The 21,479-nt window shown below is 45.1% G+C and overlaps 1 long non-coding RNA gene across 1 annotated transcript; it reads left to right on the top strand.

Annotated features, from left to right (window-relative positions):
• The first annotated feature begins 12,292 nt into the window (after window positions 1–12,292).
• LOC115479536 lies at window positions 12,293–21,253 on the top strand. The gene is made up of 3 exons (XR_003943710.1): window positions 12,293–12,304; window positions 12,775–12,783; window positions 20,412–21,253. It is a non-coding gene; the product is annotated as an uncharacterized LOC115479536 (long non-coding RNA).
• Window positions 21,254–21,479: the final 226 nt, after the last annotated feature.

The following is a 21,479-nucleotide window of genomic DNA, read 5'->3' as shown; positions in this document are numbered from 1 at the left end:
GGTCACAAGGAATTGCAGTGGGACCTGAACCCAGTTCAGGTTACTCTTCCACTCCTGCAATTCTGAGCACTTTTTTTGTGTGCAAAATGTAACTGCTGCTAGCACAGACCCGTGTATACATGCGTCTCACATGCTCTTCCATGCTAGCACACATTTTTTATGTTCAAATTATTTCAGTACTCTTTGGCTACTGCATTTGGGTGTAAAATGTCTTCTGTATGCATGCATTAATAAACCGTGTGCTGAGTTTTAATACGGAGCTCTAACACGGTTGCTATATTGGCCTCAGAGTGGGTAAAGAATGAGTCTTCTAAATGTGTAGCGCTACCCCATTGCCCATTTAATACGAACCTACAAACCCATTGCTAGATTTCTACTCTATTCTCCTTGAGGTTCAGTGTCACGGATTCCTCCCACAGCACATGCATTGAAATTTGAGCCATCACAGTAGAGGCACCTGGTCTGCAATATTAGGGAATTCCCAACATTCGAACAGTTTATCACAGACTGCTCACTTTCTTTAGTTTCTGAGAGTGAGAAAAGTTTCAGAAACCTTGTCAACACAAGACAGGCCTAAAAATAATGTTTTCGCTGGGTGTGGTGACAAGCCGTGAAAAGCATGAGTGCAGTTGTATAATCCTAATGCCTGGAAGACCGTCCTGAGTGTAATATCTAGTGTGCTTCCCACAAATACCATCCAATTCTGTAGGTGATAGACTCTGTATTCCTGTGTCCATCCACTTTGCTGTCCAGTCCTAGAGATGACAGACTCTGTATTCCTGTGCCCATCCCCTGAGCCCTCCAGTTTAGAGGTGACAGGTTCTGTATTCCTGTGTCCATCCCCTTAGCCAGTTGTGTGCTGGAGCCGGCTGGCAAGAGCCGGTTGTTAAATTTTTAAAGCTCTTGCAAGCCGGTTGTTGTGGCAGGCGAGCCGGCTCCCAGGGGCAGCGCAACCCGGCAGTAAGTGAGGTAAGCATGGCAGGAGGGCGCCACAAGCCATGCTTACCTCACCTCCCGCCGCTCTGGGGGGGGGGGGGTTTAAATCGTTGGTTTTACCTCCGTCGCTGCAGCCACAGTGATAGCCTGTCCCTAGCCTTCCCTTCGTTCCCGTCAGTGTCCCGCCTTCTGACGTCATTTCCTCTTTCCGCAAGGGCGGGACACTGACAGGAAACGAAGGGAAGGCTAAAGATGGGGTTTCACTGCGCCGGCTGCTGCGACGGAGGCAGGGGAGCGAAGGGAATCGCTAGGTGGGTACATGGATGGCTCGAAGTGGGGCAGGGGAGCGAAGGGAATCGCTAGGTGGGTACATGGATGGCTCGAAGTGGGGCAGGGGAGCGAAGGGAATCGCTGTGTGGGTACATGGATGGCTTGAAGTGGGGCAGGGGAGCGAAGGGAATCGCTGGATGGGTATGGATGGCTTGAAGTGGGGCAGGGGAGCGAAGGGAATCGCTGGGTGGGTATGGATGACTGGAGAGGGAACAGGGGAGCAAAGGGAATCACTGGGTGGGTATGGATGGCTGGACATGGGGCAGAGGAGCAAAGGGAATCGCTGGGTGGGTATGGATGGCTAGAGAGGGAACAGGGGAGCGAAGGAAATCACTGGGTGGGTATGGATGGCTTGAAGTGGGGCAGGGGAGCGAAGGGAATCGCTGGGTGGGTATGGATGGCTGGAGGTGGGGCAGGGGAGCAAAGGGAATCACTGGGTGGGTATGGATGGCTGGAGAGGGGGTAGGGGAGCGAAGGGAATTGCTGGTGGGTATGGATGGCTGGAGGTGGGGCAGAGGAGCAAAGAGAATCACTGGGTGGGTATGGATGGCTGGAGGGGGGCAGGGGAGCGGAGAGAATCAGGTGGGTATGGATGGCTGGAGGGGGGGCAAGGGAGAGGAGAGTTGCTGGACATTGATGGAGGAGAGAGAAGAAATGCTGGACATGGATGGAGGGGAGGGAAGAGTGAGGAAGGAGATGAGATGAGGGAAAAGGAAGAGAGGAGAAAAACTGCACATGGATGAAGAAAATAGGCAGAAGCTGGATCCACTGGACAATCAAGTCTGCAGAGGACCAGAAATGAAGAAGAAAGGAAATAAATAAATGGAAAGGAAGCCCTGGAAATGGAGTTAAGAGGACAGTTAGCAGCAGAATCAGATACTGGGCCAGCATGATCAGAGAAACAAAGTCACCAGACAACAAAGGTAGAAAAAAATCATTTTATTTACATTATAGTGTTTGGATTATGTCCACTTTGAAAATCAGGTGCTCAACATTAAAAGTTTATATTTATTTACTTATTTATGGCATTTTATCCCACATTAAACATAAATTAGATTGGAACCTGGGATCATAAAATATTTTTTTCCTGGAGTAATGCATTGCCCCCCCCCCCCCCCCCAGGTATAGCCAGCTCTGCAATTTGGGGGGGGGGGCGCAGAGGTGGACATGGGGTGCAGAGGTGGACGGGGGTGCAGACGTGGATGGGGGGGGGGGCGCAGACGTGGACCAGGGAGAGAGCCTGTTGTTAAACATTTACCAGCACACCACTGCCCTTAGCCCTCTTGTCCTAGAAGTGATAGGCTCTGCATTCTTGTGTCCATCCCCTTAGCCCTCCTGTCCTAGAAATGATAGGCTCTGTTTTCCTGTGTCCATTCCCTAAATTCTCCAGACCTAGAGGTGGCAGGCTCTGTATCTCTGTGTCCATCCCTTATCCCTCCAGTCCTAGAAATAACAGGCTCGATATCCTTGTGTCCATTCCTTGAGCCCTCCTGTCCTAGAAGTGACAGGCTGTGTATCCCTTTGCCTATACTTTGAGCCCTCCAGTCCTAGAAATGACAAGGAGATAGAGCAGCTTTTAAACTAGAAACTGGGGAAAGGCCGACAGTCACTCAAAGCGCATGGTTCAGAATAAGGTATCTTTCAAAGATATCACCAAAACAGGGAAGATAGGGTATCCCGATAGCGAGGTTGCAGTAGAGAGCATAGTAAACCGGGAGTCTTTAAATAAAAAGCAGACAGAAGTCAAGATTGCATATTATCACTGTCAACTGCTGAGCAAGATGTAAATAGGAACAACAAACATAGTCTGAAATGTCTATATGCGAATGTCAGAAGCCTAAGAAATAAAACGGGAGAGTTAGAATATATTGTACTAAATGAAAAAATAGATATAATAGGCATATTTCTGAGACCTGGTGGAAGGAGGATAACCAGTGGGATACTATCATAGCAGGATACAAATTATATCGCAGTGATATAATGTTAAGGAGTGCCTTGAATCGAATAGACTAAAAATTCTACAGGACATGAAACACATCTTGGAATCCCTATGGATTGAAATTCCATGTGTAAAGGGAAAAAGGGTAGTGATAGGATCGTACTACCATCCACCTGGCCAGGATGAAGAGACAGACGTAGAAATGTCATCAGAAATTAGGGAGGCTAACCAACTGAGGAACACAATAATAATGGGTGATTTCAATTACCCTGACATTGACTGGGTAAATGTAACATCAGTGCATGCTAGAGAGGTGAAATTCCTTGATGGAATCAAGGACTGCTTAATGGAGCAGTAGGTTCGGGAGCCATCAAGAGGAGGAACAATTCTAGACCTAGTTAGTGGAGTGAATAATCTGGTGCAGGAGGTAATGGTGCTGGGGCCTCTTGATAACAGTGATCATAACATGATCAGATTTGATATAAGCTCTGAAGTACACACAGGAAATCCATTACATTTGCATTTAACTTAAAAAAGGAGTCTATGATAAAATGAGAAGAACGTGAAAAAAAACTTAGAGAAGCAGCTGCAAAGGTCAAAAATTTACATCAGGTGTGGATGCTGTTCAAAAATACCATCCTGGAAGCCCAGGCCAAATATATTCTATTTGTTAAAAAAGGAGGAAGGAAGACCTAACGACAGCCGGCATGGTTAAAAAGTGAAGTGAAGGAAGCTATTAGAGCTAAAAGAAAATCCTTCAGAACATGGGAAAAGGATCCAACTGAAAATAATAGGAAACTACATAAAGAATGGCAAATCAAATACAAAGCGCTGATAAGGAAGGCAAAGAGAGACTTTGAAAAGAAGATTGTGTTGGAGGCAAAAAAAAGCATAATAACATTTTTTAAGGTATATTAAAAGCAAGAAGCTGGCAAAATAATTGACCGCTAGATGACTGAAATGTAAAAGGGGCACTCAGGGAAGACAAGGCCATAGCTTTGCTTCGGCCTTCACCGAGGAAGATGTGGGAGAGATACTGGTGCCAGAAATGGTGTTCAATGCTAATGAGTCAGAGAAACTGACTCAAATCTCTGTAAACCTGGAAGATGTAATGGGAAAATTTTACAAATCACCAGACCGATGGTAATACATCCCAGAGTATTGATAGAACTGAAAAATGAACTTTGAGAACTATTGTTAGTAATATGTAATCTATCTTTAAAATCAAGCATGGTACCAGAAGATTGGAGGGTGGCCAATGTAACACCGATTTTTCCAGAGGTGACCCTGGAAATTACAGACCGGTGAGCCTGACGCTGGTGCTGGGCAAAATGGTAGAAGCTATTATAAAGAACAAAATGACAGAGCCTATTCAAAAGCATGGCTTAGTCAGACAAAGCCAACATGGATTTAGTGAAGGGAAATCTTGCCTTACTAATCTACATTTCTTTGAAGGGGTGAACAAACATATTGATAAAGGTGAGCCGATCAATATTGTTTATCTGGATTTTCAAAAGGCATTTGACAGAGTGCCTCATGAAAGACTCCAGAGGAAATTGGAAAGTCATGGGATAGGCGGTAGTGTTCTAATGTGGATTAAAAACTGGTTAAAGGATAGAAAACAGAGTAGGGTTAAATGGTCAGTATTCTCAATGGAGAAGGGTAGATAGTGGGGTTCTGCAGGGGTCTGTGTTGGGATCGCTGCTTTTTAACATATAAATGATCTAGATATGGGAATAACTAGTGAGGTAATTAAATTTGCTGACGACGCAAAGTTATTCAAAGTTGTTAAGTCACAAGAGGATTGCGAAAAATTGCAATATTTTATTTATTTATTTATTGTTCACTTATATCCCACATTTTCCCACTCATGCAGGCACAATGTGGCTTACAAACATTAAATAAAATACAGAATAGGAAAAATTGCAAGATGACCTTACAAGACTGGGTATCCAAATGGCAGATTATGTTTAATGTAAGCAAGTGCAAAGTGATGCATGTGGGAAAGAGGAACCCAAACTATAGCTATGTGATTCAAGGTTCCACGTTAGGAGTCAACAAGCAGGAAAAGGATCTAGGAGTCATCGTTGATGATACTTTGAAACCCTCTGCTCAGTGTGCTGCAGCAGAAAAGAAAGCAAACAATGTTAGGTATTATTAGGAATGGAATGGAAAATAAAAACCAGCATGTTATAATGCCTTTGTATTGCTCCATTGTGCGACTGCACCTTGAATACTATGTGCAATTCTGGTCATCGCATCTCAAAAAAGATATAGTGGAATTATAAAAGGTACAGAGAAGGGCAACGAAAATAATAAAGGGGATGTGACGACTTCCCTATGAGGAAGGCTGAAACGGCTTGGGCTTTTCAGCTTGGAGAAAAGACGACTGAGGGGAGATATGATAGAGGTCTATAAGGTGAATTGCTTGTTTACTCTTTCCAAAAATACTAGGACTAGGGCACGTAATGAATCTACAAAGTAGTAAATTTAAAACAAATCGGAGAAAATATTCTTCACGCAATGTGTAATTAAACTCTGGAATTTGTTGACAGAGAATGTGGTAAAAGCAGTTAGCTTAGCAGGGTTTAAAAAAAGGTTTGGATATCTTCCTAAAAAAAATTCATAAGCCATTATTAAAATGAACTTGGGAAAATCCACTACTTATTTCTGGGATAAGCATCATAAAATGTACTGTTTTGGGATCTTGCCAGGTACTTGTGATGTGGATTGGCCACTGTTGGAAACAAGATACTGGGCTTGATGGACCTTCAGCCTGTCCCAGTATGGCAACACCATAGGAGCCAACTTTCAAAATGATTGGGGATGCTTACATTTTTTTCTTTACAGGTGGTGCATTTCTCCCCCTCCCCTTGCCCCCTTCTCCTCCTCCCCTTCCCCCCTCTCCTCCTCCCCTTGCCCCCCTCTCGTCAGAGTTCTAGGCCCCCTCCCACTCCTCAGAGTTCCAGACCCCAATCCCTCCCTCCCTCCTCAGAGTTCCAGCCCCTCCCGCCCTCCGACTTGAGTTCCAGCCCGACTTCTTCTCCCACTCTCACAACAGTCCTTCGCCTGCCCCTCGCCTTCCTGCATGCCGCCCATAACTTAAAAGTCATGCAGTAGTGAAAGGTGAGCACGAGCAGGCTCGGCGAGTCGGCGCTTCAGCCTGCCTTCCCTTTTCATTGCTTTCAGCTCTGCCTCTGGTCCCGCCCTTGCGGAAACAGGAAATGAGGGCGGGACCAGAGGCAGAGCTGAGATCAACGAGAAGGGAAGGCAGGCTGAAGCACCGACTCGCCGAGTCTGCTTGTGCTCGCCTTTCACTACTGCTGCCGCTGGACCCTGGTAAGATAACTTTAAGTTATGGGCGCATGCAGGAAGGCGAGGGGGAGTGGGAGAAGAGGTCGTGCAGCGAGCTGGCTCCTGGGGAACTTCCGGTTCCGGCGGGGAAAGATTGGGGTGCTCGAGCCCCACGGAGTCGGCGCCAATGGGCAACACTTATGTACTTATGTACCGTTATCCACCCCTGTCCTCCAGTCCTAGAGGTGACAGGCTCGCTATCCCTGTGCCCATCCCCAGAGCCCTCCAGTGTTAATGATGACAGGCTCTGCATCCCTATGCCCATTCCCTAGTCCTCCAATTTTAAAGGTGACGAGCTCTATATCCCTATAACCTAGCCCCTTAGCTCTCCAGTTCTAGAGGGTAGGCTCTGCCCATCCCCTGATACCTCCTGTTCCAGAGGTAATAGGTTCTTGTTCCCTCAGTCACTCACTTCAGTCCCCATATTTAAAATGTAATGAATTATTTTTTTTCAAGATGTTACTCAAAGTTTCATGACTGGCCCCCACTCAGTGTCTCGTTATCTGCAGCTCTGGCTGTCTGTGTCCTATAAATATTATTTTTATATATAGAATGCATGTATTACCAGATGTATAAGCTATAACCTAAATATCTCATAGCAAGTGAAAAGCAGTGTTTGTAAGATGCCCTCTCCACAACCTTCCCTCTAACCAAAACAAGTGTTACTTCTACTGATACAGATCACTGATATAGGGTGGGGTAGAGCTGTTTTTTGCTCTGTTAAAAAAAATGTGTGAATTTCTGTAGTTCAGAAGAAAACAGGAAAATGTGTGAAGCCACTCTGATGCAGGTTAGTAACTTTTTTTTTTCTGGCCTTTGTTTTTGAGCATGGAGAGAGGCTGGGCTTTTGCTCCCTGCTAGTAACCCCTGCTGGCAATGCACAGAAGTCAGCAGGGAATCTACAAACCTCTTTTGCACAGCCATTGGCCCTGAAAATCTTGTTATGAGCTGCATCCTCAAGGGACAATCCTAGCTAGAAAATTATTTTAGGATTACTGTGATCATCTCTTGGGGACAGAGCAGGTTTGGAAGGGTGCACAGAACTACAGAGGGTGGCGAAAACATCTGGGATCTAATTCTTTTTCTGGTACTGATGTTGTGTCCCTGGGCAAGTCATATTCTCCATAGTCCTCAGTTCCAGTCCCAGCTCTGTCACTGTCTCTCTCTGACCACAAGCAGGTGAAGCCCATTTACATAGCATATCAAGATTGGAATTGGGATAGCCAGGTTGAGATGTGCTGAGTTTCAGTGGTGTTTTAGAAAAGGCTGTGAGACATAGAGGGGGAAATTCTATAACTTGGCATCAGGAGTGGGCAAATAAAAAATACCAAAAACGGGGAAAATTATACTAAATAATGGTCTTAAAGTAAAAATAACATAAAAAGACCACTATACCACTATAGATTATAAATGTGGTTGTGTCTATTCCAGGGGCATAGCCAGTATGGGGGCTTGGGCCCCCGTAGGTTTGCCCCTGGACCCCCCGCCAATGACCCCCCTCCCGCCGCCGCCTACCTTTGCTGGCTGGGGACCCCAAGCCCCACCAACCGAGCCGAGGTCCTCAGACTAGAATGAAGCTTTACGCGGGATTGAGAAGAAGAGGACCTCGGCTCGGCTGGTGGGGGTTGGGGTCTCCTGCCAGCAAAGGTATGTGATGGCAGGTTGGCGGTGGGATGGAGGGTCGGCAATGGTGGGGGGGGGGTCAAAGTTGGTGGCGGGGGGGTTCGACAATCGCAGGGAGGTCAAAGTTGGTGTGGGGGTTACCAATGGTGGGGGGGGGGGGGTCGGCGGTGCCAGGGGGGGGGGCTAAATGTGCCCCCTCACCTCGGGCTCTGGACCCCCCTCCCGCCGAAGTCTGGCAATGCCCCTGGTCTATTCGTGAATGGATCGGGATAGATGCTTTCGAAAGAACCGACCTAGTAAGAAGGTGACAGTCATAAATTCTTCAAGTGAATCTTCTGAAGATGAGGTAGTTTCCTCGACAAATATTATCTCGAAAACATCTAATGTATTTGATGTTAATTTACCTGATACATTTTTACATTTACCATCCAAGAAGTCAATGGAAGTCATTCCAACTTAATCAGTAGAGATATAGGTGCCACAGTGGGGCACACAGTGCCAGTTCTATAACGGCTTCAGGGCTCACCTAGGCCATTATAAGAACACTAGTGCAAAGCCACATTGACATACTGAAATGTAGGCGTGCCACTTACAACAGATCAGTGACTGGCATAAGTTGTACCCTGTACAACTGATAGTATTCCATATATATTTATATATAATTTTTTTTTTAATTTCTTATATACTACCTGCAAACTCAAAGGCTGTTGAAGGTACACTAGGTATTCTTCTGGTCTTGGAGGGCTCACAATCTGAGTTTGTACCTGAGGCAACGGAGAGTTAAGTAACTGGACCAAGACCACAAGGAGCTAAAGTGGAACTTGAACCCTGGCTTTGCTGGGTCTCAACCTGCTGTTTTAACCATTAGGTTACTCAGTAAGTTGTGCATGTTACCTGATGACATGCTCATGGCCCACTTGTACTCCACCCCCTCACAGTTATGCGCTAAGCAACTGTGGACCACATAAACAAGGGAAAGTCCCTACAATGAACCAAGGCTGATTTTTGGAGTTTGGATGCTAGAAGTGTACCTTTTGATCCACCTGTTAGATCACGGTTGTGTTACATACAGCAGCAACAGATACTTGACTTCTGAGGCAGGTAATACTTTTGCTGAATTACGGTCCATGTTGAGTCTTTATGTATCTTGTTATTTAGTACATTTTACTACAATCAACCTCTGGATAGATGATTTGTTGGCTGGCCAACATCTCCTTCCTACTGTTCCTACCTGCCTAAGCAACTGTGGCACATATGTTGTAGAATAGCACCTAGCACTTAGATTATCAGCATCTCTAACACTTGCAAGTGCTGTTATTCTATACCATACACATACACTTGGCATCTAACATTAGGCACCAAGTAAGAGGATGAGGGGTCGAGTCTTTTCTATAATGCCTGAAGGAGTGTCAGCACAAGCAGCAGAAGCAGCCATTACACAAATGTATGCATATAAAAGATGAGTATTAATACTACAGTACAAATCCGGCAGCTTCCATGTGGAGGTGTTACTTGCATTTGGAAGTGCTAATTTTGCTGCTTAAGATGTAGCCGCTCCATTTTACAAACCTGTAGGCAGTGGCATAGTCATGGGTGGGCACAGGCCCACCCACTTTGAATTCAGGCCCACCCAGTAGCAATGTGGCTGGTGGGGATCCCGAAACCCCACCAGCTAAAGACTCCCAGCATCTCTTCCTTGCCTCCCCCAGTGATCGGGGGTGGGGGCGGGGGTATCTCTTAACTGCACTCCCCCAAGCCCCTGGTACTTTTTAAAACCTTCTCTTCCACAGTCACACGAGCACCGAGCTTTCCCTCTGATGGAACTTCCTGTTTGCAGGGACCAGGAAGTAGCAAAATTAGCACTTTTTTCATGCCCACCCTCTTTGGGTTCAGGCCTGCCCAAAAGTGGATGTTTGGCTACGCCTTGCCTATTTGGTATAGGTGCCATCAATTAAGTAATGAGGTGATAATTTAGTTAAAATTATCGCCTCGTTACTTCATTGATCTCATTTTGGACTAGAAATGAACTACATGGGATTTAAGAAGGATGACTCACTCCATCCTGTAAAGCTCTGACCAAAACAAGCACTTTTTCAAAACTTACACATGCCTTTGAGTTGGTGTAAAATCTGATGTGGATATTTTTCCCCACATATGTGCATTCCCTTTGTAAAATGGGGAATGCACCTGTAAATTTTAATCCTTTCCGACCCACACCCCTTTAAATCTGTACATGGTGTGGATCTCCACAAGTAGATAGCAGCTTTCTGACACTGAGCTTTACATGGGGGTATGTGATATGTAGTTAGTTACACATGGATATGTTTCTAAAATAGTGGCTTTAATTTCCTGGGACATTTTCTGCAGTACACATACTACACCATTCTCACCCTATGTTAGGGATTATCTATCTGAGTCTCTCAGATTTACTTCTAGTGCTCACTTCAGCAGTTGCATTTTGTCAAAGAGCACCTCCTTCTGGAGTTCTTTTACCCTGCTGGGTTTTTTTTATACATATGAATGAATTGCAGTTGCTTGCATTGGAGCCGACTCTGTGGGTGCTGTGGGTGCTTGAGCACCCCCAATATTGAGAAAATTCCTTGCTTGTGTCCAGGGAGGGGTTATTTCCTTTGGGCTTAGCACCCCCAATAATTTTAAAAAGTTGGCTCCTATGGTTGCTTGTAGTTGTTTTACACATTTAAGGTGCAGGTTTTTTTTTACATCATATTTATTTATTTGGATTTTGCTTATACCTTTTTCAGAAGTAGCTCAAGGTGAGTTACATCCAGGTACACTGGGTATTTCTGTGTCCCTGGAGGGCTCACAATCTAATTTTGTACCTAAGGCAATGGAGGGTTAAGTGACTTGCCCAAGGTCACAAGGAGCAGCAGTGGGATTTGAACTGCCTACCTCTGGATGTCAAGATTAGTGCTCTAACCACTAGGTTGCTCCTCTGCTCCACTGATGGTGTTTTATGTGTTTATCTTACAGTTTCATGTTAAGTCCCTGATGTAGCTCCTTTCCAAATCTCCTTTTTTTTTTTTCTCTCTGTATCTGCATTTTTGTGGTGCTCCGATCTAGGTGTCCTCTTTACCTCTCCATTTCATTTTCTACAGAGTCCCTCAATTATTTTATCACTCACTTTACTTTGATTTTTTAAATTAGGGATATAAAATTTACATCGATTGCTTTTTGCAACTTTTCCTGTGGCAACATTCCTTTTTGGTCCAGTTTTTGGCAGACTCTTGGTGTAAATACAGGTTTGTAGAATAAAGGTAGCAGTTCATTATCTCCACTTTGTCTGCAGGGGACCTCTTCATTGTAGTTAATCCTCTTAGGGGCGGATAGTCAGCATTTTGCTAAGTGCTGCTGGCATTATGCCTAGAAATTCAATGCCAGCACTGACAGACAGATGATCAAAAGCAAACGTGGGCGCTAGAGCCCATTACTTAGTAACATAGTAGATGACGGCAGAAAAAGACCTGCATGGTTCATCTAGTCTGCACAACAATTTAAACTCGTATGTGCTACTTTATGTGTATACCTGACCTTGATTTGTTTCTGCCATTTTCAGGGCACAGACTGTAGAAGTCTGCCCAGGCCCACCTCCCAACCACCAGCCCCACCTCCCCCCACCGGCTCTGCCACCCAATCTCAGCTAAGCTTCTGGGGATCCATTCCTTCCGAATGCGGACTAGCTCCCGCATTTGCTTAAGTCCCAGGATCAGAGCCGGCGAGTGCATGTAACAACTTACTCGCCAGCTCTGAATGCTAATAGCATGCAAAGGCTTGCTAAACAGGGACATTGGTATTCCTCCCCAATGCTCAGCGGGCAGTGCACCAAAATAGCACACTTCTACCGCTGTAAACCCTAACACCAGCTCCGAGCTGGCGTTAGGGTTTACTAGAGCATTGGAGAGGACTAGGGAACACTGTCTAGCTTGCATCTGCATGATAGCAGGCCCCCCCCCCCCCCCAAACAGACCCCTCCATCCCAAGCCGGACCTCCAGCCTCCAAACCCCCCTAACCCCCTTCGCACCCAAAAATCTCCCTGGTGACTCAGTGGGCCGCAAACCCAAACCCCCCAACCTGGTGGTCTAGCAGCCCCCCATACTTTCACAGTGGAGGAGGGAGTAGCACACTCCCTCCTCTTCCAGCGCCACCTTCAAAATGGAGGCACCTGACCCTGCACATTGCATCCTGGGATGCATTGGACAGGGCTTCCCTACCATATAAGAGAGAAACTGCCATATAGGGAAGCCCTACCCAGTGCATCCCAGGATACACTGGGCAGGACTGGGCACCACAATTTTTAAGGCTGTGCTGGAAGAGGAGGGAGTGTGCTACTCCCTCATCCACCACGAAGGTACAGGGGGAGAGGGGGGCCACTAGACCACCAGGTGGAGGGATTTGGGTTTGTGGCCCACTGGGCCACCAGGGCTTTTTTTGGGTGTGACGGAGGTTGGGGGGCTGGAGATCCACCAGATCTCCAGACCCCCATGCCCTTGCATGGGGGCTGGAGGTCTGCTGGACCTCCAGCCCCCATGTTGCTGTCCCGGGGGTGGGGACTCATGGGGTAGTAGGCCACCAGGACCTTGCAGTTGGAGGGGAGTCCATGGATCCCATGGACCTCCAGCCCCTGTGTGACAGGTCCGGGCTTTTGACAGCCCAGACTTGTCAAACGATGGAGGAGGATGCACTCAGGCACAATCCATCCCCACTTGTACCCTATGATCAGAACTAATAGCATGCCTACATTTGCATGCTATTAGATCTGATCATAAGGGCATTATAGCCCCACTCTGTTCCAGCGCAATTTTTAAAGCACTGTTTGGAACAACGTGAGGCTTCAGATCCTCAGGCTGTGAATTTCCAGGTTTACAAAGTTGGCTAAACCATAGCTTGTTGAGTGCAATAGTTAGCACATAACAGGCTATGACAGTGGTTCTCAATCCTGATCCTGGAGGCACCTCAGCCAGTCAGATTTTCAGGATGTCCAAATGAATAATCATGGGAGAGATTTGCATGCAGTGGTGGCAGAGCATGCAAATCTCTCTCATGAATATTCATTCTGTGTTTTCTCTTAAATCATTGTACATCAACTATAAATTATTCACAAAAATACTTTAATTAGCTTTAATAGAAAATCTTACAAAAGTCATACATTTAAAATAAGCCCAGCAGATCCCTGAGCTGCTGGGCTTATTTTAAATGTATGACTTTTGCATACATGTATTCAAAATGTATGCACTACATAGGGCAATTTGCCCTATGTAGTGCATTGCCCCTGTAAATCAACCTTAATCTCTCCAAATCTCAAAATTATTATGTCTTATTTTTCAATTGATTGTCCAGTTAAACTTTAATCCTTTAGGAGCACTGGCACCTCAGTCTAACAGTATCACTTTAAATTCTGTGTTGAAATGACCTTAATTGCTGCTTCTTCACAACCTGCTGTTGTTATTCTGCTGCCTGGGAAACTGTGCTGCCACCTCTAACAAATATTCCACTTCAAAGAGCAAAAGAGTTTTAAAGCTTTGCAACTTCCAATGCCTTTACAGCTGGCAAAAAGCCTTCCTGCTTGGTTTCAGCTGGCACTTTGAATGTTTTACATCTGGGTCCTTTAGTCTCTACACGTCTGCGTGTTTCGTAAAATGTGCGTCATCAGGAGACTAACCACTGTCAGTGAAACTTCATATGTGATCACTCCAGGGTGAGAATTCAACCAGAGGAGACTCCCTGCAATGGGAACTCTTACCTGGATATCCTGAAAACCCTGCTGTGCTTCCAAGACCAGGTTTGGGAACCACTGAGCTATGGCAAACCCCATAAAGATGGGGCTGACTTATATGCAATCCTGTTTATGCGGTTACCTTGGGAACAGGAAAATGGAGTCCACGCCTTCCACAGAAACACAAGCACAGCAAGCCAAGGGTGGAGGCAAGACTGAGTCCAAATGACCAGCCCAAACACTAAAGTAAGAGCTTCGAAACAAGACCCAATAAACTTGTTTTGAAGGTCTTACTTTAGTGTTTGGGCTGGTCATTTGGACTCTGTTTTGCCTCGACCCTTGGCTTGCTATGCAGTTACCTTGGCGAGTTGCATACTGACATTGCACCCAGAATGCCCCCAAAATACTCAGTTTTCAGTTAGGTGCTAACCGGCCGTTTTCAGCTGTGCTTTGAATATTGACCCCCCCCCCCCCCCCCCCCAATGCTTTCCTGCAGAATATTTGCAATAAGCCACGACAACAGCATCCATGAGATATGTATTAGTTCATATCCTACACACAAGGAAGGAGTGCAGTGACCCACAAGTGAAACAGAGGCAGAGACCAAAATCAGAGAAAGCAGGTTTTATCGAGGAACCTGACATGTCCCCTGCTTCACCTATTGCCTGTGTCAGGGATCAATGGTCATCTCTAAGATACAAAGTTTCCAGTAGTGATTCCACAGTGAAAATAAAGTAGATAAGAACAGCAAGTTGATCTGTCTCTCTCTTTGCTATTCCTCTCTAGTCTTCTTGCTTAGTTCATATCTTAGCCAGAAATATGACAGTTAACAAAACAACACCAACAATAATTTTATGTCAAGCTGTACCTGCTGTACACTGCCTTGAATGAATGTCTTCATAAAGATGGTTAATAAATCCCAATAAATAAACAAAACACTATTTTTGCCTTGGCTCCTTGGGGTAATTATTAGAACAACCCTTTTATATCAGAATGTTTCCAAGAATTAAAAAGACTGTTTAGCATGATTTGGTCATCTGTCCATCTGTTTTACAGGAGCTGTCCAGACCATGGTGCTGAACTGCAGTGAAATGTATTTTAATAAAACCTAAAGGATGTGGGGGGGGGGGGGGCAACAATTTCCTCCTGCCCTTTGGGCTTCCAGCTCAATCAGAACAAGAACTGGAATCCCCTCCCAATTAACATTAGTACAGTTATTTGCAACAGTGGTTCTTGACCAGGGACCATAAACTGGGTTTCTTTCTGATCCCTTCACATAGAAATTTACTTGTTTATAAACTGTAAAGCACTTGGAAAATCAGAAGCTAATCTAAAAGCTTTAAAAATTGACACATGTAGAGTTCTTAAAGGAAATTGTCAAATACATGGTATTATTATTTCATGTTTTTTTGTTTGTTTTTTTTAGTTTGATTCCATATAGTTAAACACTGTTCACAATGATAATGACCAGTAATAGCAGTGGCCCCTCCCTCCAAGGAGCTGCCCCACAGTTAATTAAGAAATAAAGGCCTCTTTTTCCCTATTGTCATTCTCTGTCCATTGGAAAATTTCCAGTTCAGTGGAAGAGCAGTCCTGCCCCACTTATTTCCCATCATCCACCACAATGTAACTTGGTGAACCTAACCATGGCTGACTGTGGACCATTTCTCACCCACACTCCTCCAAAGTCAAAACCAAAAGAGTGAAGTGAGAAATCTGATTATTTGGGGTTCACTGGAGCAAGTTCTGTGACCCTCTTTCAAGGAATATCTCATTTACATAATCAATCAAAATATTTCAGTGAGAAAGAAGCAAACATGCTACAGCTTAACCAGATCTTTGTTCCTAAATATGTGACTAACAAAACAATAATAAACCAATTAATCCAAGACATCCTCCTTCCCAGGCCACCAATGATGCTCTCTCTGCCCTAGCAGGCTGTTCAGTTAGCTCCAGTCTATTTATCTATGCATACCAAATCTAGCTTCAGGGCTGTACCAAGCTTTAGCTGAGTCCTGTTGTGACTCATCCACCAGTACAAACCATTCCACCTACTTCACCACCACCAATAATAGGAGATGGTGAGATGGGAGTACTTTTTACACCCCTCCATATTTGCACCCATACATCCACTTGCACAGCCCTTGGTATGGTGCTGCCTAATTTATTCATATGTTCTTTAGGGAGACACTGGTGGTCCCTTGGTCTGTAGGGTGTGGTGAAAACAATAATTTCCTCTGGGTGTCTACACTTGTATGGTTAAACACCTTCCTTGGATCAAGATGATCATAGGATTAAAAGCAGAAAATCTGGCCCATTAATCCTCCATACTCCCTGAGCTGCCTGGTTATGGGTACCTGGTTGCTGCTTCTGTTGCAATGCCTTGTCACCCTCTGCTCCCTTCTCAGATAACTCTCATGTTCTAAATTCAATGTCTGTTATCTTTTGGTTCATATTGCCTTCTTGAAAGACACAGCATACTCAACTAAAAATGGAGTCACCACATGAAAACAATATTACTAGACAAGACTTCCCCCTGCAAATTCTAAAGATCTTGGCAGCATTAAGTTTTCCCGGAGGGGTGCAATGGCATCTCGCTACCTTGGGTCAGGGGAAGTACTTAGAGTCATAGAAACAATCCTGATCAATCCATTTTTGTTTGAAAACTCAAAAGTGTATCTGTATATGATAAAAGATTGCAATACACATTAAGAGAACTGAATTCAAGGCATAATCCAGATTTCTTTGCATTGTCGTTCATGGCAGAGGCAGCCCTCGATTGTGTGGAGACACTGAGCTGTGGAGGTTATCACTGATGGCTCTTGGCCACTGAAATGGACTGAAAGAACAAACCTAGTGCCAGTCCCATAGGAAGGAACGTTGAACCTCATCTCCCATGTGCAGTTTGCAGATTACAGAGGAAGCAGCAGTGCCTACATGCAGCTAAGCAAGTAGGTTTAATTAACAGGAGATGACAGGAGAGTGCATGGCCCATTACGTGAGCTGAAGCCAGTAGGCGGAGCTTGTTGCCCTATCAATTACATTGACTTGGATGTACCAAGATGGCAGTGGCTGCATTAGGAAGGATGAAAACCTCCTTGGGTAGACCAGCTTCAGCTTAGTGATGTCACACAGTCTTCTGTTAATCAAATCTCCTTGCAGCTAAGCAAAATCAGGACCATAAAAACATAGTGGGGGAGTGGCCTAGTGGTTAGGATGGTGGACTTTGGTCCTGAGGAACTGAGTTTGATTCCCACTTCAGGTACAGGCAGCTCTTTGTGACTCTGGCTAAGTCACTTAACCCTCCATTGCCCCTTATAAGCCACATTGAGCCTGCCATGAGTGGAAAAGCACAGGGTACAATTGTAACAAAAAAAAATAGGAAAAGGCAGGCTGAGTCAGACTAAGGGCCATAGAGACCAGCATCCCATTTTTGACAGTGGCCAGTCTGTGTCACAAGTACCCAGCACATCTTAAATTGTAGATCTACTTATCATAGCTCATTTCAAGGGATATGCAATGGCTTTCCCAAGCTTATCCTATATAATATTTCTCACCTCCAATGTTCTGACTTGCCTGGGACCGTGGCTCATTCCGAGTTGGTCTGCTAGGCTCCGTAGATCAGGCTGACATCACCGTAGCCATTATGATGCCAACTTCAGAACCTGGGGGGAAAAAAAACATGCCTCACAGCTGATCCATGTCCAGAGGAGGGTCGCTGGACATGGGTGGCTAGAGGGGGGCAGGGGAGAGAGGAGAGTCGCTGGACATGGGTGGCTAGAGGGGGGGCAGGGGAGAGAGGAGGGTCACTGGACATGGGTGGCAGGAGGGGGGCAGGGGAGAGAGGAGGTTCGCTGGACATGGGTGGCTGCAGTGGGCGCAGGGGGAAAGGAGGGTTGCTGGACATGGGTGGCAGCAGGGGGAGAGGAGGGTCACTGGACATGGGTGGCTGCAGGGGAGCAGAGGAAAACCTTGCTAGCGCCCGTTTCATTTGTGTCAGAAACGGGCCTTTTTTACTAGTAGCTAATAAATTATGAACTTTTCCAAATTTCTTTTGGATCTGCTACATTTGTCACCTTGATGAAGTTCTCCACTCTCCAGCAACAAATGCCATATATTAAAAATGTGCTACATGCTGATTTAAGTTTCATGGAGTATCCTTTTGTTTTAGTGGTTTAAAAAGATAAATAACCATTGACTATATAACTATCCATCCCACGGCAGATTTCAATACATTTCTGTCACATCCCCTCTTAGTCTTTTCTCCAAGATCAAAAGTCCTAACTTGTTCACCTCTTCATAAAGGAGGTTTCCATCCCCTTTATCATTTTTGTTGCCCTTGCCTAAGGCTTTTCTAATTGTGCTGTATCCTTGAGATGAAGTGACCAGAATTGTCCACAATATTCAAGGTGTGGCTGCACTAGAGACCTAGATGAAGGCATAATAATATTGTTTTGTTCTGCATTTCTTTCCAAATAATCCCTAACATTCGATTTGCTTTTTTGGCAGCTGCAACACACCAGGCTGAAATTTTCAACATAATGTTCACAATGACTCCAAGATCTTTTTCTTCGGTGATGATTCCTAGTTGGGATTAGTTTTTGTATCTGCATCCTTTGCACTTATTAACATTAAAATGTTATCTGCCATTTAAATGCTCAGATTCCTAGTCTCACAAAATCCTTTTGCAAAGCCTTGCAATCCTCTGTCATTTTCATGATTTTGAATAATTGTGTGTCATCCACAAATTTGATTTCCTCATTGCTCACTCCTTTCTCTGGATCATTCATGAATATGTTAAGCAGCTCAAGCCCCAGTACAAACACTGGGGTCACTCCACTATTGTCCCTTTTCTGTTTGGAAACCTGACCCATCAGTCCTATTCTCTGTTTCCTGTCTTTTAGCCAGTTTCTAGTCAACAAAAGGGCGCTCCTCCATCGCAGGACTTTTCAGGGATCAACATTCAAAGCAATTTAAGTGGGTAGGAGAGGGTCCTGCCTGCTTAAATCATGCTTAGAAGGCTGGCTGTGATATTCAGCAGCATTTAACTGGGCAGTGCGCCTCAATATTGGCATTAATTGGTCATCTTAAAAGGGCAGTTATGGAGGTGTGATCATGGAGGAGCTGGCAGTTACATGGGTACTGGTGATATTCAGGGTCAGGACCCACACAGCTAAGCAAACAGATAGGACCACACAAAAGGCTGTCCTTCTATGCCTACATAACATAGTAATATAGTAAATGATGGCAGATAAAGACCTGTACAGTCCCATCCAGTCTGCCCAACAAGATAAACTCATTTTACATGGTATGTAATACTTTATATGTCTACCCGAGTTTGATTTGTCCTTGCCTTTCTCAGGGCACAGACTGTAGAAGTTTGCCCAGCACTCTTCTTGTACTAAGTTCTGAAGCTAACGTCGAAGCCCCTTAAAATTTACACTCCAGCCCATCCCTATCATAGCTTCTGGGTGGTGGTTCAAATTGGGCAATGTGCTTCCCTCTCTCCAATTTTTGGGACTCTGCCAGGTTCTTGTGACCTGGACTGGCCACTGTTGGAAACAAGATATTGGGCTAGACAGACCCTTGGTCAGACCCAGTACAGCAAACTCTTGTGTTTTTATATTCTTTAAAAAATCAGAACTATCATCTTGGTTTCTATCTTCAGGCTTCAGTGTAAAACATGTACATGTCAGTCTCCCCTCATTGCCATCGTCAGAATATATGAATGTTTCAGCATCTGGTGTTTGATAAACCGCACTTTCCCTTTCCTAACCAGAGTTACAATATTATGACACCATCCTCAGCCTCAGGCGCCCCCCCCCCCCCCCCCCCCCCCCCCCCCGAAAGTCAGCAATTGCACAGAAGCTGTTCCAGCTGAGACTCCTTTTGTTCCCAAGTAGCCTATTCATGTCTGCAATCTGTCATTGCAGCTTGTGGTCAGATGGATGAGAACACCCCCCCCCCCCCCTGTATGTGCTCTTGTTCTGTTTTCCAATTGTGATCCAAGGTACACATAGCCTGGTGTCTTTAGAACGACAGAAGCAATGCAGAGGCAGACTGGAGAGGCGGAGTGTGAGAGGAGAATACTAGTGTTTAGGTCATGTTTACTGTGGAATGAGTGAAATTCACTCCTACGTCAGATTGTCACTTTGTGCACGTAAACTAGGACAATCATGATACCACAAAGTGAGGTGAACAGTGATACCATATCAGTGGAGAAACTTACAAAAGAACAGCTATAGCTATTTTATTTATTTATTTTACATTCACAGATGCTTTATAATAAATACAGTTTTGATCCTTATAATTAAGAGTCATGGGGAACATGTTCACCTTTCTAGGGATTAGAGAAGGGGACGTATCGGGTAGTCAAGCGCCTTCACCGGCTAAACTAGTGACCACATGTGCACTGATAATATAGAATCTGGTGCAAAAGAACTGTGGGATTCAAATTCACCAGACCGACCCCCCCCCCCCCCCCCCCCCCCACTTAGTCGCATTTCAAATAAAACCTTCCAAGATGTTTTCTCGTTAAAAATTAGTTGCATTTACCCCAAGAACATAAGATTAACCACAATGGTCCATCTAGCCCAGTATCCTTCTTCCAGCAGTAGCCAATCCAGGTCACCAGTACTGGCAGAAACCCAAATAGCAGCAACATTCCATGCTACCAATCCTGGGGCAAACAGCGGTTTTCCCCTATGTCTATCTCATGCAGTTTCTGTGAGTGGCTAGTCAGGGATAAAAAAAGACCAGGTACCATTGAAAATGTCAGTGCCTATGTGCTGCGGCCTAAACACCCCCTCCCCATCACCACCAAGAACACTTCACTTTCTACCCAGCTAAAATTATCTGAGTGATGGAAGCCCACAATGTACATCCAGCTGGATTGTTGAGAACAACTCTTGGTCAGGCTAATTTACCAAGGGAAATGGCTTGAAAAAAAAAAAAAAAACAGGCTGCAACCAAGGCAGAAGCTGAAGGAGGCAGAACCTGCTGGCAAGCTTTGAGGCCCCTTCCCATTTTGTCCTGGGCCCTGGCATGTCTACCACCAGTTCTACTTATAAGCATATGAAGAGTGATGCCCTTATTTCAGAAGGACTAAAAAATCATGCACCAACTCTCAGACACAGAGTCGAGATCTCACTGAACCTGTGAGCTGCCCTGATCCGTGGTGTACAACTTGTGCTTCTTTGCACATCCAATGCATACCCCATGGACAGTAAAGAGCAGGTTTCTGAGGGGCACAAGGCCGTAGCATAGAGATTAAATTAATTCTTTGCTTCGGTCTTCACATAGGAAGATTTGGGTGGGATACCGGTGCCGAAAATGGTATTCGAAGCTGACGAGTCGGAGAAACTTAATGAATTCTCTGTAAACCTGGAGGATGTAATGGGGCAGTTCTACAAACTGAAGAGTAGCAAATCTCTTAGACCGGATGGCATTCATCCCAGAGTACTGATAGAACTGAAAAATTAGCTTGCGGAGCTATTGTTAGAAATATGTAATTTATCCTTAAAATCGAGCGTGGTACCGGAAGATTGGAGGGTGGCCAATGTAAC

The sequence above is a fragment of the Microcaecilia unicolor genome, chromosome 11 (assembly GCF_901765095.1).
Source record: "Microcaecilia unicolor chromosome 11, aMicUni1.1, whole genome shotgun sequence".
Classification (NCBI taxonomy): domain Eukaryota; kingdom Metazoa; phylum Chordata; class Amphibia; order Gymnophiona; family Siphonopidae; genus Microcaecilia; species Microcaecilia unicolor.
Note: the sequence above shows the minus strand (reverse complement) of the source record. Positions and strands in the feature narration are given on the sequence as shown.